The sequence below is a fragment of the Stenella coeruleoalba genome, assembly GCF_951394435.1.
Source record: "Stenella coeruleoalba genome assembly, chromosome: 14".
Taxonomy (NCBI): Eukaryota; Metazoa; Chordata; class Mammalia; order Artiodactyla; family Delphinidae; genus Stenella; species Stenella coeruleoalba.
In genome coordinates, this window is record NC_137160.1 from 13,420,460 (window position 1) to 13,442,055 (window position 21,596).

Below are 21,596 nucleotides of genomic sequence, written 5' to 3' on the forward strand. Positions count from 1 at the left end.
TTTGTGGGAACAGAGCCACGCTCGTTCATGTAGGTGTTGTGTACATCTGCTCTCCCACTAACCAGAGGTGGGTAGTTGCCTGTACGGCTTAAAATATTGATTATCTGGCCCTATGCCAAAAAAGCTTGCCAACCCCTGCTCTAGAAGAAAGGTTGCATACAGGTTCACCATAATAATAACAGTGGTTATCTTTAATCCTGGGCCAGGATTACAGACGAGCTTTATAGTCTTCATAATTTTCTGCATTATTCATATTTTCTACAAAGAACATATATTATTTTTATAATCGGTAAAACAATAAAAGTTATGAAAAACCAGATTGAGTATCCCACTAATTATTTTTAATTTTTAATTCCTACATGTTTTATACATCTTTCAGGGAAAAACTTTGCTAATCAGAGCAATTTTCCTTGCTGGCTTTGGAGAACATAGGAAGATAGCCCTAAGAGCTAGAGGAAATCTCTGTTACCCTCATTTCCTGCAGCAGTGGGCCAATGTCTTTCTGCTATTTTGAGCCTAGCTTTTGATTCTGAGTTCAGAGAATCCAGCTGAACATTTCTGTGAAACTTGGATTCCAGTAAATGTATACCTGTCACATACTGTACATGTCCATGGTCGGTATCTTGATGAGAACACTGGTTACTCTCTGGCAATATTCTGATTGGAACTTATTTTGTATATTTTAGTAACAATTATTAAGTAAAACTGCAAAACATAGACACAACTCTTAAGAGTGATTGCAGTTTTTTAAAAGTGCTAGCAAATGACTTTAATTAAAACAGAAAACGAATAACCCAGATCTTTAAACGTCTGGTGAAAAAACAAGGTCCAATTTCCCATTTATATAGATACCGCTCTCCTTCCTTTCCTTCCAAGAAGTCTCAAAATGATTGACGTAAGTGATTATTATGGAAATTTTCTGCTTATAATTTTCCATTAGATGTAAGCTCTATGAGAACAGGAACATTATTGTCTGTATTGTTCACAACTGTGTTCTGGTGTGTAGAACCATAAGAAGCACATAGAAAGTGCTCAATAATAAACATTTCTTGAAGAAATAACTATAAAAGAAGTAGATAAGAAAAAAATGGGTTCCCAAGGAAAGTGGTCTTTTGCAAAAGTTTTGTTAATTATAAGAATGATGCACCCACAACATTGTAAAGCAACTATACTCCAATAAATAAAATAAAATAATCTCCAAAAAACAGAATGACACGCACTTTAAAAACACCTAGAAAGGGACTTCCCTGGTGGCACTGTGGTTAAGAATCCGTCTGCCAATGCAGGGGACATGGGTTCCATCCCTGGTCCGGGAAGATCCCACATGCCGTGGAGCAACTAAGCCCGTGCGCCACAACTACTGAGCCTACATTCTAGAGCCTGTGAGCCACAACTATGGAGCCCGCGTGCCACAACTACTGAAGCCCGTGTGCCTACCCCGTGCTCTGCAACAAGCCATCGCAATGAGAAGCCCGGACACCGCAATGAAAAGTAGTCCCTGCTCACCGCAACTAGAGAAAGCCCGCATGCAGCAACGAAGACCCAACACAGCCAAAAATAAATAAAAAATAAACTAAATTTATAAAAAACAAACAAAAAAGACACTTAAAAAATTAAGAAAAGTAGAAAAAAGGACAAAACTCAACTCTGTTCTCTCAGATTTAAAGCTATCGTTGTTTTGTTGCATTGCTTTTATTTCTTTTCCATATGTATAAATTTTAATGTAATGTTAACCATGTTTTTATGTATCTATATCTATATTGTCTTCCCTTTAAAGTTAATCTTACACTATAAGAATTCTCCATGTAATTTCAAGGTCTTTATAAACATTCATTTTAATGATTATATAATAAATTGAGTGGAATTCCATCCTTTACTTAATAATTTCCAGTTTCTTTTATTTTGCAACTATAAACAATGATGCAATACCTTTGTACATTTAGCCATTTTTCATAGAAAGCACACGACAGTGGTATATCAGCCCAGAGTGTCTTGGTTATGCTCAGTAACAAAAACCCCCCAGATCTCTGTGCTTACAACAACAGTGGTCTATTTCTTGCTCACGCTATATGTCCACTGCAAAAATCAGAAAAATTTTAAATTATAAAAATTCAGTTCCCTTCAATTCAATTCAACAAATATTTGTTGAGTGCCTGTTTTTATAAGGCCCACTGCTGGCTCTGAACATAGTTGAAAAGATTTTCTGATGAGTCACAGGTAAATGAAAGCTGGGAACTCTATTTTCATAACATGTTGTACAATAGCAGAAAACAAAAATCAATGAAGGCAAAAGATCATTTTGCTAGTCTAGTCATTTGTATGCCATGTCTGTATTGTTTTAGATGTGAGTCTCTTTTTCTGTCTGCCTCCTAAAAACCCTCCTTTGTGTGTAAAGGTCAGCCTGGTATGTCCTTATGCCAGTGATATAGCTTGAGCAGACTCAACGCCAGCCACTAGGATCACCAGCCTTGGGTTTTGCAACACCCTCGTGCCCCCATGACCTCAAAAGCTGTTGTGAAATTTTCCAAACGAAACACATTTTAATTTACCAAAAATAATAAAATAATATTGAAAAGACCCTTTAGACCAATAATCCTAATTGTAGAAATTTTCCTAAGGAAATATTCCACCAAAGGAAAAAATGATACACACGTTAAGATCCTGATTGCAGATATTTATAACAGCAAATAATGGCAGGTAAATTATGGCATATTTACTAGATTGAATATCATGAATCAGTAAACATTCATAAGCATGAAATTTATACAGATGCTTATGATTTAAGGTAAAAATGGGAAATTTGTGATTTATGCTTACAATTTAAGGTAAAAATGGGAGAAAGACAATAAAATTCCATCTATGTTGTGCAGTTATGTATAAAATAGAAATACATTAAAAAAAGACTAGTAGGAAATATGGCAAATGAAATGGTTGGTTTGTTAGGTCATGGGAATTTTGTATTATTTTTAAAGATTAAATATTTCGGTTATGGTTATTTTTAATATTTGACACAATAAAGCATTTTTAACAAATACATAAAATCCATTCCTGGGAGGGACCCTGTATCAAATTAATGTTCTTAAAAATTGGAAATAAAGCCTTAGGGAGATAACTAATATTGTGCTGTGATGTTGGTTTGCTAGCTCTTCTGGAAGCATCTTATCAATTCCTCCTTTTTCTGATATGTTCTTATTTTTCATTACTCAGGAATTGAATGATTTAGATAAAACTTTTTGGAAATAGGGCTGTTTGGAGACAGAACACCCTTTGAGAACTAATGTCTTGCTATCACTTTCCAAAACTCAGGAAGTGAATAGAGTTGAATACTGAGGGATGCTTCTATATGAAATACATGGACCTACGTAACATAAGACATTTTCCAGAACCGAGTATACCTAAGTCTTTCCTTTTGCTTTGGACTGGACACACAGCAGACACCCAACAAATTGCTGACAGAATGCAAAGGAGAAGAAATTCTATCACGCACCCCAAACCTGAGGGAGGGAGGGAGGGAGGGAGGGACTGTCTTACAGGGCAGCAGGCATCCCAAAGTGGGAGGCAGGAAGGCCGATGGGGAGGCGTAGGAGTCCCATGGAGAGCACAGCTCATCATGCCATCTCCACACAGATCTTTTGGAGAAACCAGTGAGCAAAAGTGGCCCCAGCGTTGATGGAGGTGACATGCAATGTTCTGGGGCCTGTCCACCCATTTTGACACCCCGTTGACAAAAGGTGGAAGAAGTTGGCCAATGAAAGTTAGCAAAGAGCAGCTGGATTTGTGTAACTCATGTCAGCCTATTAGATTCTTTATTGGAAGCTCTCCCGAGCCTGGACGCTGAAGGGACAGACTCCTGGAACCACTATTTATCCTTGAATCAAAAACCCTTTGGAAACACTCTTGTGCTTTGCCATTTGAATCCATAATGCACCAACAAGGCTGGAGACGTTTGCTTTCAGTAGCTTTAACGACTCCCCTTGCTGTTGGTTGGTTAGTTATGGGGGTTTTAGGTTTGCCTGGAGCAGATCCAATCTCCTCACTTGGTAAGCTGGCAACTTATCATAGCAGCAGGAGCCTTCCACGTAATACCGGTGGCATCAGTCTCTGCAGCCAGTGGCTGCTTTGCCACAATGTCATTTTGGCTGTGCTCCTGAAGACAGTGTGGTGGCTCTTGACAGTGGCATCTGTTGAGCTGCTTCCCTGTGCTGAGCCTGAGCGGTGCAAGGACCAGCATGGGTTTGTCGGGGACCAGGACAAGCCTCAAAGAGACAGCGTATTCTCAGGGTAGTGATATGTGATATACTTGCATGGAGCGACCGTGGTGTGTTCGTTCAGGCCGAGCTGCCTTGGGAAGGTGCTGGAGCAGGGGCCCGGCCAATCTGGAGAGCCCAACTGGCTGACCTGGCCCTGTCTCCTATGCTTTTTGCCGTACTTTGTTGCAAATTTAGCTGAACTATGTCTATCCCTTGGGTCACTGTGAAGTTTCAATTCCCTTTGCAAAATATTCTGAGGTCCTCATTAGAGATGAGAAGAGTATTTGTTAAATATAGGTAATGAATTAGACTTGGGCCTTCTCTTCTGGGTAGCTAGCAGGTAATTTATTCTCTTTTCACACCGCAGTGAAGTCCTGAAATGCTGACAGCTGCAGAACGACCAACTCACCTGCATCCCGTTTTCAGTTTGTTTCTTTGGACCCTTGATGAGGAAGCTTGAAAACGAAAAACAGACAAAGGAACCCCAAAACTTTGTTATTTAAATTATCTGATGTTTCCTTCGCCAAAGATTTAAAAGATGCAAAGATTTCAGAAAACTGTGGGAATGAGCCTTCCGCTGCCAAGTTTCAGGAAGGAGAGAACACTCTTTCTGAGTGGTTTTCAATTGTCTGCTGTGATAAATGATTCATTTCCCCATTACATTACATTAAAGGGATTAAAAATGACACTACCCTCCTTTGCATCCAATTTTTATGAGTCACTTGTATGATGGTGTGTCGTGAGTAATAAAGATGGACCAGACAGTTAAATAAACTATGCCCCTGCAGAAGGCTGGACGTGTGGTGTAGAACTTGCAATATACTTTTACAATGAATCCAAGTTCACTTTCAAGTAACACTATACCACTTCACAGGTATTACGAGTACCTTATAAGAACAAAATAATCCTAATTCTTTCCTCCTGTCCCTTGTATCATTGGTGTCATTCATTCCACTTATATAATATGTATATAAATATATATATATACACATGCACACAAGCATATATAATTGAATACATTGTTGCTATTATTTTTTTGAACAAAATGTTAACTGTTAGAGCAATTAAAAATAAGAAGAATAAACGTTTATGTTATCTTCACTTATTCTTCCTTCAATGTTGATGTTTGTCCTTTCTTTATGCAGATCCAAGTTTCTGACCTGGATTATTTTCCCTCTCTCTAAAGAACTTCTTTCAACATTTCTTGCACAGTAGGTTTACTAGGAACAAATTCTCAGTTTTTGTTTGCCCGAGAAGGTATTTGTTTCTCCTTCATTTTTTTTTTAATAAATTTATTTATTTTTGGCTGTGTTGGGTCTTTCTTGCTGCACGCAGGCTTTCTCTAGTGTGGTGCGCGGGCTTCTCATTGCGGTGGCTTCTCTTGTTGCGGAGCACGGGCTCTAGGCGTGCAGGCTTCAGTAGTTGTGGCACAAAGGCTCCATAGTTGTGGCTCACAGGCTCTAGAATGTAGGCTCAGTAGTTGTGGCGCATGGGCTTGTGGGACCTACCCGGACCAGGGCTCGAACCCGTGTCCCCCGCATTGGCAGGCGGATTCTTAACCACTGCGCCACCAGGGAAGTCCGGGAATTTTTCCTTAATTTCTGACTTTCTGTAATTTGAAAATGATATGCCTAGATGTAGTTTGGGGGTGGCATTTACCCTCCTTGGTTTTCTGACCTTCCTAAATCTATGGTTTGGTGTCTGATATTAATTTGAGGAAACAATGTCAATATATTTGGTAAAGAAAGTCGTTGTTTCAAATATTTCTCCTCTACCTTTTTTCCTCCCCTTCTGATATTCTCATTATGTTATACCTTTTGTAGTTGTCCTACAGTCTTGAATATTGTTTTTTTTTAAAAGTCTTTGTTCTCTTCGCAGTTTTAGAGGATTCTATTGATATATCCTCCAGCTCAGAGATTCTTTCCTCAGCCATATCCAGTTTACTAATAAGATCACCAAAAGCATTCATTTCTGTTAGTGATTTTTTAATCTCTAGCATTTCTTTTTGGTTCTTTCTTAGGATTTCCATCTCTCTGTGGACATTGCCCACCTGCTCTTATGTGCTGTCCACTTTATCCGCTAGAACCTTAGCACATTCATCACAGCTGTTTACAATTTCCAGTCTGATTATCCCAACATACCTATCATGTCTGGTTCTGATACTTGTTCTGTCTCTTCAAATGGTGTGGGTTTTTTTTTTTTTTTTTTTTTTTTTTGCCTTTTGGCATACCTTACAATTTTTTCTTGATAGCCAGACATGATATACTGGGTCAAAGGAATTGATGTAAACAGGCCTTTGGTTTTTTTTGGGGTCGCACTGCACAGCTTGTGGGATCTTAGTCCCTCAACCCAGGATGGAACCTGGGGCCCCAGCAGTGAGAGCGATGAGTCCTAACCACTGGCCGCCATGGAAGTCCCCGAACAGGCCTTTCGTAATGTGGTGGTGAGGTGCAGGGGGAGGGGAGGCTATGGTCAATGGTCCTACAATTAGATCTCAGTCTTCAGGGGCCTGTGCCTCTGGACTGTGAACTTCACAAGGGTATCTCACTTTTTTTTCTCCCCCCTTAAGTGGGATAGGATGACTAGAGTGGCCTGGAGTTGGGTATTTCCTTTCCCCAGGTCAGTTGGTTAGGCTCTGGTTAACTAGTTTCCCCTGAAGGCAGAAGCTCTGTTAAGAACAGAACGCTCTGGTGTGTTTTAGAATGGTCCCTTTTTCCCTCCCCGGGGCTGGAAGCAGGAGGAAGCTGATTAAGCTCCTGGAGGTAAAACTCACCGTATTTTGGGGACCCCCCCAGCTGCCCCAACCATGAATGGATCTCTCTGGAGTTTATACTCTCAAAGTTGTCCACACTGAGTCTCCAGCATCTTTTCAAATACAGTTCAGGCTTCCCTACAAGGGCAAGGAAGGGATATTAAGGTCTCTGCTTACAGCCTGGAACAAGGAGAGCCAGAAGAGAATTGTGGAAGAGCATTCTCTAACCCACCTCGTTTACCTGTTTCTCAATCCAATGTGCTTTTCTTTTAATAACTTTTCCCCTAATTTTTAAAGTAATACATAGGCATTGTATAAAACTTTGGCAAAACCATTACAGTATATTTTTAAATTTCTATGATCCCTTTCTTTACCCAGAGATCACTACGGCTAACAGTCCTATATATTTTATTTCTGATTTTCTCCTATGTATCTGCGTAGACAGATGGTAGACAAATGTATAGAATAGAGTTGATATTGTAGTTATAGTTTCATATCCTGCTTCTTCCAATTAAACTGTTGTTATATCTCCTGTCACTCATGCATATCATATTCAATGGCTGCTTAATTGTACATTACTTGGATTTTCTATAATTTTATTAACTGGCCCTTGTTTGGGAACTTTAGGTTTGTTTTGTAATTTGGGGGCACAAATATTTGATAACATTTGACTGTTTCCTTTGGTTAGTGTTCTAAAAGTGGAATTGCTGGGTTAAAGGGCATGGGCATTTGAAAGGATTTGATAAAGAGCAATTCACTTCCAGAGAGTTTGTACTTGTGTCCTTTCCACATCCTAGTGTTGTCTTACCCTTAAGTTACAACTGCCCAACCTATGGATGGACTCGTCATGGAGAAAGAGGCCATTGTCCTGATATGGATGGGCTATGGAACTTTCCCATCTTTTTTTTTTTTTTTTTTTTGCGGTACGCGGGCCTCTCACTGCTGTGGCCTCTCCCGTTGCAGAGCACAGGCTCCGGACGCGCAGGCTCAGCGGCCATGGCTCACGGGCCCAGCCGCTCCGCAGCATGTGGGATCTTCCCGGACCGGGGCACGAACCCGTGTCCCCTGCATCGGCAGGCGGACTCCCAACCACTGCGCCACCAGGGAAGCCCCCCATCATTTTTGTTACAGGACAATGATGTCGATAAGCCCGCAACAGCAGCCTACCTCCTCTTTTATTCAAATGCTTTGTTTCTTCCACTGCTGCTGGAGAAGGCTAGTGAGCACAAGACCAAGAACTCAGAAAGAAGAAAACATTGCCAGAAATCAGTTACCTATTTTTTTTCTCCAAAACAAATCCAATCCATAACAGGAAAGAGATGGAAAGGAGAAGATGAAATGAACCAAAGTGATTGTTAGCTGCTCACATTTCCTCTCAACAAATCATGTAATTTAAGCTGCAGGAGGCAGATTTCATATCAATAGAATCATTAGTTCATGAAACAGGAAACGGGGTGATGTTGGTGGAAATGTTGGCCAAATTAATCCCAAGGCAACTTCTAGAAAAATCACTGTTTGCAAAACCTGCAGCTGCCCCTGAGTGACCCGAGAAACCCTCTCTGGCTGACCCCTTCTTCCTAATCCCTTTGTTTCATTAAGTTTTTACTATAAAATATTTCAGATATGTGAAAAAGGTGAACCCACAACCCAGCTTGTTCAACATAAAAGCCTTCTGCTCATTACTATACCTCCTCTTTCCACCTTCACACCCCTGTACCCAGAAATAACAATTATTCATAATTTAGTGTCCATCATGCCCATGTATCTTATACTTTACTCTGCACGTTTGTATCCCTAAACAAAATGTAGCATTTCTTCCCTTTTTTTTTTTTAACTTTTACAAGGATACTGAATGCTTCTTTCTGTATCTTGTTTTGTTCCACATACTGTCTGTGAAACTTATTCATGTTGAACACGTAGCTCAAGTTCATTGATTTTTGCTGCTGTTAATACTCCTTTGTATGTATATACCATTCATCCACTCTCTAAGGATGAATATTTAGGTGGTTTCTAGTTTATCATCATTAAAAACAACGATGCTACATATATTCTTGCGCAGGTTCCTTCGGGTTTCTATACAGCTGCGGTCAAAAGGTCTGCACAGCATTAACTTTTCTAATTACTGCCCATTTGCTGTTCAAGAGAGCTGTATCTTCTAGTTCCCCTTGCCCCACACCTCATCAGCTCAGTAGTACCAGACTTAGTTTTGTTAATCTGATGGGTTTTAATATGCATGTCCCTAATTACTAATTTTACTATCTTTGCATGTGTTTATTGGCCATTGGTGCTGCTTCTATGAACCCCTTCCTGTTCGTATCATTTGCTCACTTTAATTTTTAGGTTGTTTGCCCCATTCTTGAATGGCCAAATCTAGACAGAACGAACATGGTCAATCCTGAAATGGAGGAAGAGAGGCACCATTGGAAAGAGAGGCTGGTTTGTCTTGATGGTGGTAACAGGCCATTCTTCAGCCCTCAGCAGATGGAACTACAATACTACTCCACCCCTCCGGGTGGTGCGGAGCCTGGAGGAACCCCCCAAATCATTGTATTCCAGGAATAACTCCACAGAACCAAGTCAGTCTAGCTCCCCCAATGAATCAGTTCAGGGCTCTTTACTACAAACATCAGAAACCAGCTCTAGCTAATGTAATCCCAAATGGAATTTATTAAAAGGATGCCGACATCTTTCAGAAGGTTAGAGAACCAGGCCTGGACAATGGCTTCTGAAACAGGAAAGATGCCCCAAAACATTTCCCAGAACTGGCCTGGTAGAGATACCACCCTCAACTCAGACACTGGATACTGCATGGACTTTGGCGTTGGGGACCATACTATGACTTAGACAAGAGTGGTTGACTGTTGTAATGAGAACAGAAGGCTGGTTTAAGTGGGTTTAGCAGAAAATGGGAAGAAAGGAGGTGAAGGGCAAGCAGAGTAGTGAGACTGTGGCTGGAAGGGGACGTGGGGTCAGGAGGGTTTTTTAAAAGAGGAAATATGAGAGCACATTTGTATACTCGTGGGAAGGACCCAGTGCTCAAAAGAGAGCAGACTCATGGAAGCAAAGATTTGAGTAGATAGGAGAGGATGGGATACCTTGTATGGGGAGGAAGGACAGGTCATCAGAGTAATGGAAGGAAACTGAAGCAAGAGGGGACCAATGCAGGCAGCCTAATAGATTAGGGGAGGCGGACACAGAAGGAATCAGAAACGAACTTCTGTTTTCTAGGTGGAGCAGTAAGACCAATTGCCGATAATTAAAAGGGGGAGCAGAATATTGAAGGCTTGGGAACAGGAGAGAAACAGGTAATGTTAATCAAATTTCAAAGGTTTTGGTTTTTTATTCCTGATTTTTTCATATTCTATGATAAAAATCAAATGAAATACATCCCTTTAAATGGTTCACCAATGAATAAAAATTACGTATCAAGTTTCACCTTTGGAATGAGCTGCTGGTCTACAAGAACAGTTTCTCTATCAAAGAACGTTGTCAAGTTCTGGAGAACCTCTCACAAACCACATTCTATTTACTTTTCTCCAGAAAGGAAAATGATGGGATAGTTAACCTCTGGTTGTTCTAAGCTTAAAGTCCAAATTGTAATATTTATTCTGACTAATCTTGTGAGAACGAGGAGGGTATCTTTCAGAGCAAAGGGAAAACTGACCAATTACAATGCACCGAGACAAGTGCTGCACTGAAGAGAAAAAGAAGCCAGTTTTGCTCTTCTAGAACTGGAATAGTCTTCTCCTAGTGGGAGAATCCGAACAATCTTCCATGGGTGTTAAACAGCACCGACGATTCTGTCTGCCACAGAGCCTGTGATGCTAGGCACCGTGGGCGTTTCAAAACGAATGTTTTGAAACTTGCCGCCCACACTGGCCACCTCTCTGCACCCTCTGAATTTCAACACTGGGCTAGTGGAGCAATGTCAATATTCCCCTGGCAGAAACTCCTTCCCAGAGGCTAGAGGATGAAGCAGCTCTCCTCGTAGCAGGGTCCCTGCATTGTGATTTGATGGTGTGGGGCAGACTTGCAAATTAATTTGATTTGAAATTTTATTTTCAGCACAGAATTTTGCCAAGCCATGCATTCTCTCTACTGGTCCTTTCCCCAGTGTCATGTCTCTGATGCTGCTTGCTTGCCAGCACCAACAAGAGTATGGATTTGACCGTCAATGGTCTGTTCCGTTTCGTTTAAAATGATTATCGACTCTCCCCTCCGCCCAGCCTGGTTTCTTTCAGAGCTGATCTAATTTCTTGAGCGATCTGTGCCTGTAGACTCGTGTTAATTTGTTAATTGAGTTAGATTGCTGCCAGACATCCGAGGACCTTCGCTTGGGTTTATCCTGTGTCTAACTGTGAAACGCTGACTGTAATGAAGCTGTACTGGTTGGGAGAAAATGAGGGCTGATGAATTAAAGCCAGAAATGTGACATTGATGAGCCTCGATCATTCCGGGTGGTGAGGGGGGAGGGGGGGAGCGGGGAGGGGATGCACGTGGGTCTCAGAACTGCAGAGCTCATGGAGCAGGCCTGGGATGGGGGAGACTGGTGGCTTCTAAACAGTGTCTCCTTCTGGAAGCTTTGACAGTTTGACACAGAGCAGACAACACTGGGCTGAGAGGCGTGACTCAGCACTCTAGCTCCACTCCTGGGAGACACTCTCCTTTCCCCAGGACGGCAGTTTAAATGCTATTTTATTCTCCGTGACTCAGCTGACACAACCTCTTTGGATAAGTTCCACTGTATGTTTTGTGGGCCAGAGCTCTTAATCTAAATGCAAAGGCCCTATCGGCCGAGCAGATGGACGGAGCAGCTGCCACTTCCCAGGGAAGCCAGGAGATCCCCCTGGGCCAGGGGGTAGGGGTTTCCTGCGAGGATACCACGTGTGAAGTCTTCGGGGAGGCAAGGCATTCTGAGGATGTGAGTTACCACGGCAAAGCTCACCAAGGCTTCCCTGATTTGATATAAATAACTCTGCACTGGCAGCCAGTGGGAGGAGAGCCAAGTAGTAATGAATACTAGGACAAACAAACAGGCCTCCGGGATGCAGGCCCAGCCACTCCAAACCACGGCTGGCAGCAGGCTCGGAGGTGGCGGGTGAGACTGTACCAACCATATTGCATTAATCCTTGTGAGTGAAGGGAGGAAGCTCTTTAGAATAATTCAAGCTCAAACAATTAGGGAAGGCCATGCCACATGGAACTAGAGCACTGACATAAAGGAGCACAACTGAAGCGTGCTGATTTGCCCGGTTTGATGTTTAACGTTAGCCGACACACCAGGAGTTATAAATGGGACACTTCCTATTTATGAAGCACTGTGTTGAGAGGTAACCAAGAGGCGTGAGACAGTCTCAGCACCACCCCAACTAGAGCTTAGAATTCAATGGAAGTGCCTGGGAGAAGGACAAACGAGATGTAGTCTAGCAGTATTGTATCCTATCCAACACCTAACTCCTGTACACAACAGAGTTTTTATTGCATTGTGGGGCTCATGTTAAGGGGGAATAAAAGTGAGACGAACCCGGAGTGGGAACACTGGGGAACAAGCCAATAAGGAAGGCAGACTTGTCTTGAGCTCGGCCACCAGGGTTAGCCCCGTCATGATCAGGCTAAGCTAAGGCCGCAGTGAAAGGGGATGGGGGGGAAGGGAAACGGAGATTCGAGTTAGTTTGGGATGCTTGAGTCCCCTCTGGATAAAAGCATCCCCATCTTAGGCCCTCGGGAGTCCCCCAGATTAAGATCAACCAATGAGCTCAGAATCAACCAACATGAAAAATACAAGCAAACAGGCCACCATGCGTGAGAATCAGCAGAAACTATGAACCACAGAATCAAACTCCCTTCCTTCAGGTTAATGAATTAATCGGACACAAAAATATAAAATAACGATGTATCGACGTCTAAAGGTGGAACAAAGGAATCACAAAATAAGTAAGCAATAAGAGACTATAAAATGACCAGGAAGATTATGGGAAAAAAAGTAAATTTGAAAATTGAAAAAATATAAACGTTAACAAAACACACCTCAATTGAGTAGGTAAAAGAGAAAATGAGTATAGCTGAAGAGATTATTTTTATTTAATCCTTGAATATTTATTGAATCTTTACCACAAGTCAATTACTGTTCTAGGCCAGGGGAGTATAGCAGTGAACAAAACAGACAAAAGTCCTTGCCCACACACAGGTTACAAAATAGATAACACATAAAATACACAGCATAATACTTTGAAAACCATAAATCAGGGGAAAAGGATAGAGGACGCCAGGTGTGAGTAGAGCTGTATTTTAAATAGGAAGGACAGAAAAGTCCCCGCCAAGAAATTGACATTTGTGTAAAGATTTGAAAGAGATGAAGGAACAGCCCATGAAAATACTGGGGTGGGGGAGAGGCATTTCAGGCCAAAGAACAGTGAGTATCGTGGCCCAGAGGTAGGGGTGGGGATGCACTGGATAAATCTGACCTCCTGGAAAAGAGGTCTGTATGGGTGGAAAGACGGGGCGGGGGTCCAAGAGGTAGCAGGGGGCGGGTCCTGGGGCCTTGCAGCATAGCAAGGGATGATGCCAGGTGGCAATCACACCTTAAATGTCCATATGCAGTCAGTGCTCATGAATTTAAATTTGAATTTAACTGTAAAATGCAGCTCGCAAGTGACCCTCAAGCTCCTTCCATCCCGGCTTGTCTGGCATTCCTTCTCTTGCATCTGGAATCCTCTCCTTCCCCTAGTCCTTCGTCTTGGATGTTTTCCCCGACTTTTTCTGTCTGATTTATTTGCACCCCCGTCCCTGTTTCTATCTCAGTCTGTACTTAAAGAACGGCCATTATATCATGTTTACTGTTTTCTGCCTTCAACCAGGAGCTCCTTAAGGATGAGGATGAACCACGGCCGTCAAAGGCAATGCTCAGTATATTGAAATGTGCTCTACAAAATCCCAGATTATTGCAGGAAAGGGCTAAATGGTGACTGTTTGCAATAAGATTCTGTTACCAGATTTGGTTTGCCTCTAATTTAAGTGTACTGTTGAATGTGCAATCAAGATTTTAGTAATTATGTACAAATAGTTCTTGTTATAAATCAAGGTTGTTATTACTGTCTTAAGCTCTGGCTTTGGTAACAAGTCTTTTCTTGGAGACCGTGCTGTTCTCCCTGCGTCAGCTGCTTCCCTCGACTCCCAGGACCATTCTCCTAGAAAGCTGCACGTTGGGGTCAGCTGGTTATACAGGGCAGATACTACTTTCCCAGCACAGTCGGAGTAAATCTTAAGCAGCTCCCTCACCAAGGAGAGAATCAGGCCTCTAGTGCTGAAGGCCGGGATGTTTTGTCCAGGCCACCATGACCTCCTGCACAAAGCTCTCCAAGCAATGATTGCGATCTAAGTTCATTCAACTTGAAGAAAGCTCTGGAACACAAGCCGCAGGGCAGAGCTGTGCCATCTTGATGGAAGGGGACCGGCTTTTTGTGCCCCTGCCACTGTGCCCTGGCAGTTCATCGGGCTGCTGCTGGCAAGGGCAGCATGATCCTGGGAGTAGGGGGTAGCCTCTGAGGCAAGGCGGCTCCCGGCTGCCCTGAGCAGTTGGGGGACAGGTGCGCGGACCAGGTAAAGAACACCTGGGTGGGCATCCACAGCCACCAACGCACACTTTCAGAAGATTCAAGATTCTAGATGGCTTCGTCAACAAAGGTGAAGAAAGCACAAAAACCTATATATTTTTCCTTCTTTTCCCATGAGGAACTAAGCTTAGTAGCAAACCAGGAGGAAGGGGTTCTGTAAGGAGTGTTGTCCTGACAACATATACTTTTCCATCTTCACCAAGGGACCCTGTCTCTGCATTCTCCAGCATCTCTCTGCCAGAGTCTCCGCAGCCCCCCACTGGGCTAGGACAGACAGGTCTCTATTATTTTTTAGTCCCCATTATCAGCCCCATTTCCAGCCATGGCAATTTAAATTCCCTAAACCTGTACCAGCTGGGCAAGAAGACCCAGATGTGGTCATGACCAAGAGCAACTCCAGAGTAGGAAACCTTACATCAGAGGCCAGCGCCCCCAGAGGACGATCAATTCCTTCATTTTTTAATCAGAGAGAGCTGTGGTTTAAACCAACAGCTGAATTGACATCAACCACACACACAGGCTTTGATTTGACTTATAATCGAAAGGGAACAATACTGCTCACCTCTCCACTTTCTCTTGACATTGCATCTGCTATTATTGTCCACAAAGCCTTCGTTTTCAGCCCAGCAGAGACATTATAAAAGGGCTTCAAACTACTCTTTAAATAACAAACCAGTGTGTCTGAAGCTCTATTGTCTGCCTCCCTTCTTGTTCCAGGCACATTCATGTACTTCCCTGGTTCCTTGTGAGCTGGACCCAGGGAAACCCCACTGGGTTTGCATCTCTTCTACAAAACACACCCAGTTCTCACCTAGGTCACACAGAGAAACCTGTATGTTCCCCTCCATTGTGGCCTTTGGTTCAAAATAAATTAAAAACCCCAAACAAAAATTCTAATAAGAGATGAAAACAAAAACCTAATGTATCAAAAGGACTAGTCATTTACCCACTGGAGGTATGAATAGCTCAGGCCTTGCTCTGCATCAAGGCGCTGAATAGAAAAACGCATATGTTAAATATATATTTAAGTCTTACCTCAGACAGATGACTAATGGGTGTTATGCTGTGTTGTGTTTTTTTGTTCAACCCACAGAGATAATTATTTACTCAATAAAATTTAAACAGTTATCATAGCATAATTGGAAGCCGAGGGTAGCATTTTTCTCTTCCCTCCCCTTCCCAGCTGCAGTTGACAGAATCATGCCATAGACAACATGATTATTAGTTTGCTGCTCTAGTTTTGTGAGAGTTTATGAAGAGGAAATCCACAGGCCTCATCTTCTTTCACAGCCCTGCTGAAGCTGTCCTTGCAAATTCTTTCCTGACCTGAACTGTCACCCCTTATTTCTAACTGATTTGTTTTCTCCACTCCTCAGGAAGGTGGCTGTTCAGGCTTAATATTTAGGAGGGGGCGGCCAGCCAGCTATACAGTTCTTTTCTTTCTCATGTATGAGCTTTCCAGGGCTAGGAAGGTTTTGAACCATCCAAGAGAACCACTGGGCCTCTATCCAGTGGTCTGAGGGTAACCTGGATACTTAAAGGGTCTCAAGATCAGGAAATATTAGGAATAGCTGGCACCTGGGGACTCACAGGACGGCTTGCCCATCCAGCAGGCGAGCTAACCAGAGCCCAAGGGAGGGATGTTTCTGCAGCTGACAGCTAGTTAGTAGTTAATAGCTAGTTAGTAGGAGAGCCGGGTCAAGATTCAGACTAGGTCATGGTCACTCCCCCATGGGGCTCCTGTCCCCTCCCCCCACCCTATACGATGGCAGTTTCCTGGGCAGCTCTGGGAGTCTCTCTTGACTTTTTGGGAGGTACCATCCTTCTGGAGTGACTGAATTTCCACACTGCATCCTGGGCAATATGAAACCCAGGGTGGGGCAAATTAACCTCTATTTGGAATGTAACCAATAAATCACTCCAGTTCATCAAAATATGGTTCAGAAATTATGAAAATAAAGGACTTCCCTGGTGGCACAGTGGTTAAGAATCCACCTGCCAATGCAGGGGACACGGGTTCGAGCCCTGGTCCAGGAAGATCCCACATGCCACAGAGCAACTAAGCCCGTGCACCACAACTACTGAGCCTGTGCCCTAGAGCCCGTGAGCCACAACTACTGAGCCTACATGCCACAACTACTGAAGCCCGCATGCCTAGAGCCTGTGCTCCGCAACAGAGGGAAGCCACTGCGATGAGAAGCCCGCGCACCGGAACAAAGGGTAGTCCCTGCTCGCCTCAACTAGAGAAAGCCCACGTGCAGCAATGAAGACCCAAGGCAGCCAAAAATAAATTAATTCATTAATTAAAAAATAAAGAAATCATGAAAATAAAGCATATGTTTGGTGCATATCTTGAGAATACACAATGGTCCTTCCTGAACCCACTTTAGCAGGTGGCAATAATTCAGCCATTTTCTGTGCTTTCCTGGAGCTCTTCTGTTAGTGGGATGGGCAGTGGATCCTACTAGAAAGGAGGTGCAAGCAGCCCCAAGATTTCAATCTGTCTTTCGTCTGGCGTGATATCACCTGCTGCCTTTCCTGGAAAGGCCAGAGGCCTCACTGCCTTCTCTTCCCACTCAGTCAGGCCTTCCTCTACCTGCACATCACGGCTACAGAGTTCGAATGGCTGCCATGCCAGCCTGCAGAAAGTCCTCAGCTCACCAGTGCCTCTGAGTCATCCTTACAGAGGCACTAGGAGCAAATAGGCAGATGAGCAGATATAGGTGGGCTTTGTTCCAGGGAAGAAGGTGGATGAAAATGCAGCAACCCAAGGACACAGAGACTCTGCTGGCAGATGTCCTGTCCTCCTTTTCATGTGCTTCTGTTGATCCCTCCATTCCTGATGTCTTCAGACACCAGCCCCAGCTGGCTGGGAGCACAGGACACCAGGTGACTGTCCTGTCTAGAATCTACCAGTACTCTGAAAATGGCCTCTCTCCCATCCACCAGAGGGGAATAAACAGTGCCATGGAGATGTAGATCATCATTCATGGGGACACTGCTTTATTGGAAAAGGTATTTTTCTTTTCCAAAGGGGATGAAGGAGTATTGGCCAACTGGTTATTTGAGCTTATGGAAACATACAGCATAAGTCGCTAATGTTTTCCGATTATTTTCAGTGATAATTGTAAATTAAGGAAAAGGCAAGACGGCTTGAGGATTTTTCCCCCTAAAGATAAAATATTGGTTGCACCCAGGAGCTCTCAAAAAATAGTAAGAAATGTTACCTTGAAAAATATATCAAACAAGAGAAAGAAAAATACCTTTGTGTTGCCTTCTGAGCTATTAATTGTTATAGCAGTTTTCTCGGACAAAATGCTCTGATTAACTGTATCCTCACAACCAATGACCATACACGTGAAATAGAGCACCTGGTGATAAAGCCTGTTAAAGATCTGTTTAGGCAAGGTATAAGATATTAAGCCCCACTTCCCCACGGTCCTTCTCACTGCAACCACTGCTTACAAGAAGGATCCTACGTTTTTGGTTTTTTTTTTTTGCGGTACGCGGGCCTCTCACTGTTGTGGCCTCTCCTGTTGTGGAGTACAGGCTCCCGATGCACAGGCTCAGCGGCCATGGCTCACGGGCCCAGCCGCTCCGCGGCATGTGGGATCTTCCCAGACCAGGGCACGAACCCGCATCCCCTGCATCGGCAGGTGGACTCTCAACCACTGTGCCACCAGGGAAGCCCAAGGAGCCTATGTTTTTACGTTTCTATGACACTATTTCCAGCACCCAGTAGCCCACGGTTGCTCCCATCTTTCTCAAGTCATTGGCCGAGCTCCTAAAGCTGCTGTGGGCCTTCAGCTTACATCCAGCCTCCCTGATGCTTTAGAGCAGGCCGCTTAGGGGATGGGCTATAGCTCTGGAAGGCTACAGCGAAACGGCTAGGTGCTGGCACCCACAGCTGCTTCGTGAGCAGAACTGTGCCCCAGTCTGTAATCTCAGGATATTTATACCTACTGTCTTGGTTTGGATTTCCTCTTTCCCAAGAGCAGAGCCCGAGTAAAGAATTGGGAGCAGATAGAGCATTTGGAAAACGTAATCACTTCCTAAGGCTGCTGAAACAAATTAGTACAAACTGGGTGGCTTAAAATAACACAAATGTATTTTCTCACAGTTTTAGAGGCCAGAAGTCCAAACTCAAGATGTTTGCAGGGCCACGCTCTCTCTGAAGGTTCTAAGGGAAAATACTTCCTTGCCTCTTCCAGGCTCCCAGCAGTTGCTCACAACCCTTGGCATTCCCTGGCTTGTAACTGCATCACGTGGCCTTGCGCTGTGTTTCTCTTATAAGGACACACTCGTTGGATTTAGGGCCCACCTGAACCCAATCATCTCCATCCTTACCTTAATTACATTCTGAGGTTCTGGGGGAATGTGAAATTTCAACCCAGCACAGGGCTCAAGGATCCTTAACTCTGGAATTACCTAATGTTGACAGTGAGACTAAGCTGAACGGGTAGGGAGAGAGGATGTCATGGAAGGGGGGATACACAGCTGGTACCTCCCTCACCGCTTACTCCTATGGCTGAAATTTTCCCATGAACAATTTCTAAGCAACTTGACTCAGTATTCAAGATGCAGTCCTCTGAGAAATGGCAAATACCTCTGAGAAATAATTTCTCAAGCTACTCTTCTCAAAGGGATGGGGCAATTAGAATCATGTGACAGGGAGTCTTATCTGGCCCGGGGCCTGGGGTGGGAGGAAGGAGTACCTTGCAAATTAATCATTTCCATAGTGAAATGCTGGCACTCCTGCAAATTTTTTCCACATCTCAGGTGTGTAACTTCTGTTTCAAACCATGATTATGCCCTTCCTTGCAATCCGTTGACTCCAGCACTTGTCTGGGGCCTGGGAGGAGGTGTGAGTGGGAAAAGCGAAGGTAAGGTAGACTAGGGAGTAGCCGCCTGAAAGGGCCAACCATCCACACTTCACTCATTTCATATTTCCTAGAATAATAAACCTAAAATTTGTAGCAGGGATGGCAAATTCAGTTGAAATGTGGCGAGAAAACGTGTGACTGAGCAGAGTGCTGTGTTCGGAAAGATTCTGAGGCTGCATCTGTGTGCTAAGTGGGAAGAGAGTCACGATAAAGTCACCATCTGCCACAAACATCCCCAGGGACTCTCGGGGCACGTGCCGCAAATCTGTCATCCCGGGTGTATAGCTTTGTTTGGACCATTTCCTAAATATGTTGTTGCCATACATAGGTAACAGATTTTTATGTCCTGATATAAAAACATACAAAGTCATAGAAACAAGTTATTTCTATGCTATCACTACTTTTTCTTATTTCTAAAGACATCTTGATACTCAATGTACAAGTTGACTTTTGAATCGTAAATTCTTAGAGGCAAGGCACTGTGTCTGTTTATACTCTCCAGCTGAGTGCATGCTAGGTATCACGTGTGACCAGGATTACTGGGCTTAGGCCAGGCCTGAGCTAAGCTCGTTGAAGTGGGGGTGGATGAATGAATAAGAAATTGGGGATGGGAGGGTTTTAGTCCCAGTTCTGTCCCTAAGGGCAGCTGCATGCACCCCCATGGGTAATTTCAACCCTTGGCATCTCAGTTTCCCCATCTCTAAAATGCAAATAAACCCCTATCTTCCGACAAGGGTTGGTGTGACGCATATATGGAGCAGTCGTGTAGCCTAGAACAGAGTGGGAGTTATCTTTTAGAAATCATTCCTGCACAACCTGAGGGCAGTGCCGTGACAAATAAGAATGTTTGCATGAGGAGGGCACTGCCCAGGAAATCCGGCTCTGATTGTTCAAGAGAGACATCTGGAAGTCTCCAGGGCCCAACCGTTCTGAGGATGCCAAACAAGGAAATGCAATAATCTGAAAAGTCAGCAGTGCCCCCGGGACGGGGAACACTCCGAGAGAGACGGTGCCGGGAGCTGACCTTTCCCCACATGGGCACCGTCTGCAGGCGCCCTGGACAGGCGGCCAAGGTCATCTGACCTCACGGCCAGCCCCAGAGGACACTATCAGGGGCTTTAGAAATTACTCAGTTAAACGTCTGCATGTGAGGAAGAAGTAGAAAAAGTCGTTTTTGCCAGGTTCCCAAATGAGTGGCTAAAAGGGGACAAGAACCTTACTTTCCAGATGCCAGGAAAAAAGAGAATGTCCAGGGAGCTGGAGGGAAAGCCCATCTTCCCTGTGAAGAGCTGGCTTTGGGAGATGAGCCTTGAGACGAGAGGGTTGCCAGCTGGACTTTGATACCCATGGGTTCCTTCCCAGGGAAAGGGTGGTAGCTTGAGCAGGAAAAAATCCACGTGTGAGGGCTTCCCTGGTGGTGCAGTGGTAGCGAGTCCGCCTGCTGATGCAGTGGACGCGGGTTCGTGCCCCGGTCCGGGAAGATCCCACATGCCGCGGAGCAGCTGGGCCCGTGAGCCATGGCCGCTGAGCCTGAGCGTCCAGAGCCTGTGCTCCGCAACGGGAGAGGCCACAACAGTGAGAGGCCCGTGTACCGCAAAAAAAAAAAAAAAAAAAAAAAATCCACGTGTGGGATTTCCGTTGTTTAAATCTGTTGAATCCTGTGCAATGAAACTAGCTTGACGGTAAGAAGTCATGGGGTTGTGGGAGCAGAAGGGGTTGGTCCTGAGATCCAAACCCCAGGGGTGAGGCCACTGAATTTTCTGGTGAAAGGTAGGCAAGTGGGAAGAGCCTGCCTGGTGCAGGGGGAAGGGGACGGAGCACTGTCTGTAGAACAGGGGTTCCCAACCCCCAGGCCGTGGACCAGTATCAGCCCTTGGCCTGTTAGGAACCGGCCGTGCAACAGGAGGCGAGGGTGGTTGAGCGAGCAGAGGTTCATCTGCTGTTCCCCATCGCTCCCCATCACTCCCATTCCGCCTGAACCATCCCCCAGCCCCCATGGAAAAACTGTCTTCCATGAAACCGGTCTCTCGTGCCAAAAAGGTTGGGGACCCCTGCTGTAGAGAATTTTAAAACGCTAGTAAAACCATCTAAAAGTTGG

At 44.2% G+C, this 21,596-nt stretch overlaps 1 protein-coding gene across 1 annotated transcript in view; it reads right to left on the minus strand.

Annotated features, from left to right (window-relative positions):
- The window catches only part of TNFRSF11A (TNF receptor superfamily member 11a), a 163,989-nt gene that overhangs the window by 44,004 nt on the left and 98,389 nt on the right, over window positions 1-21,596 (minus strand). The gene's annotated exons all lie outside the window — the stretch shown is intronic.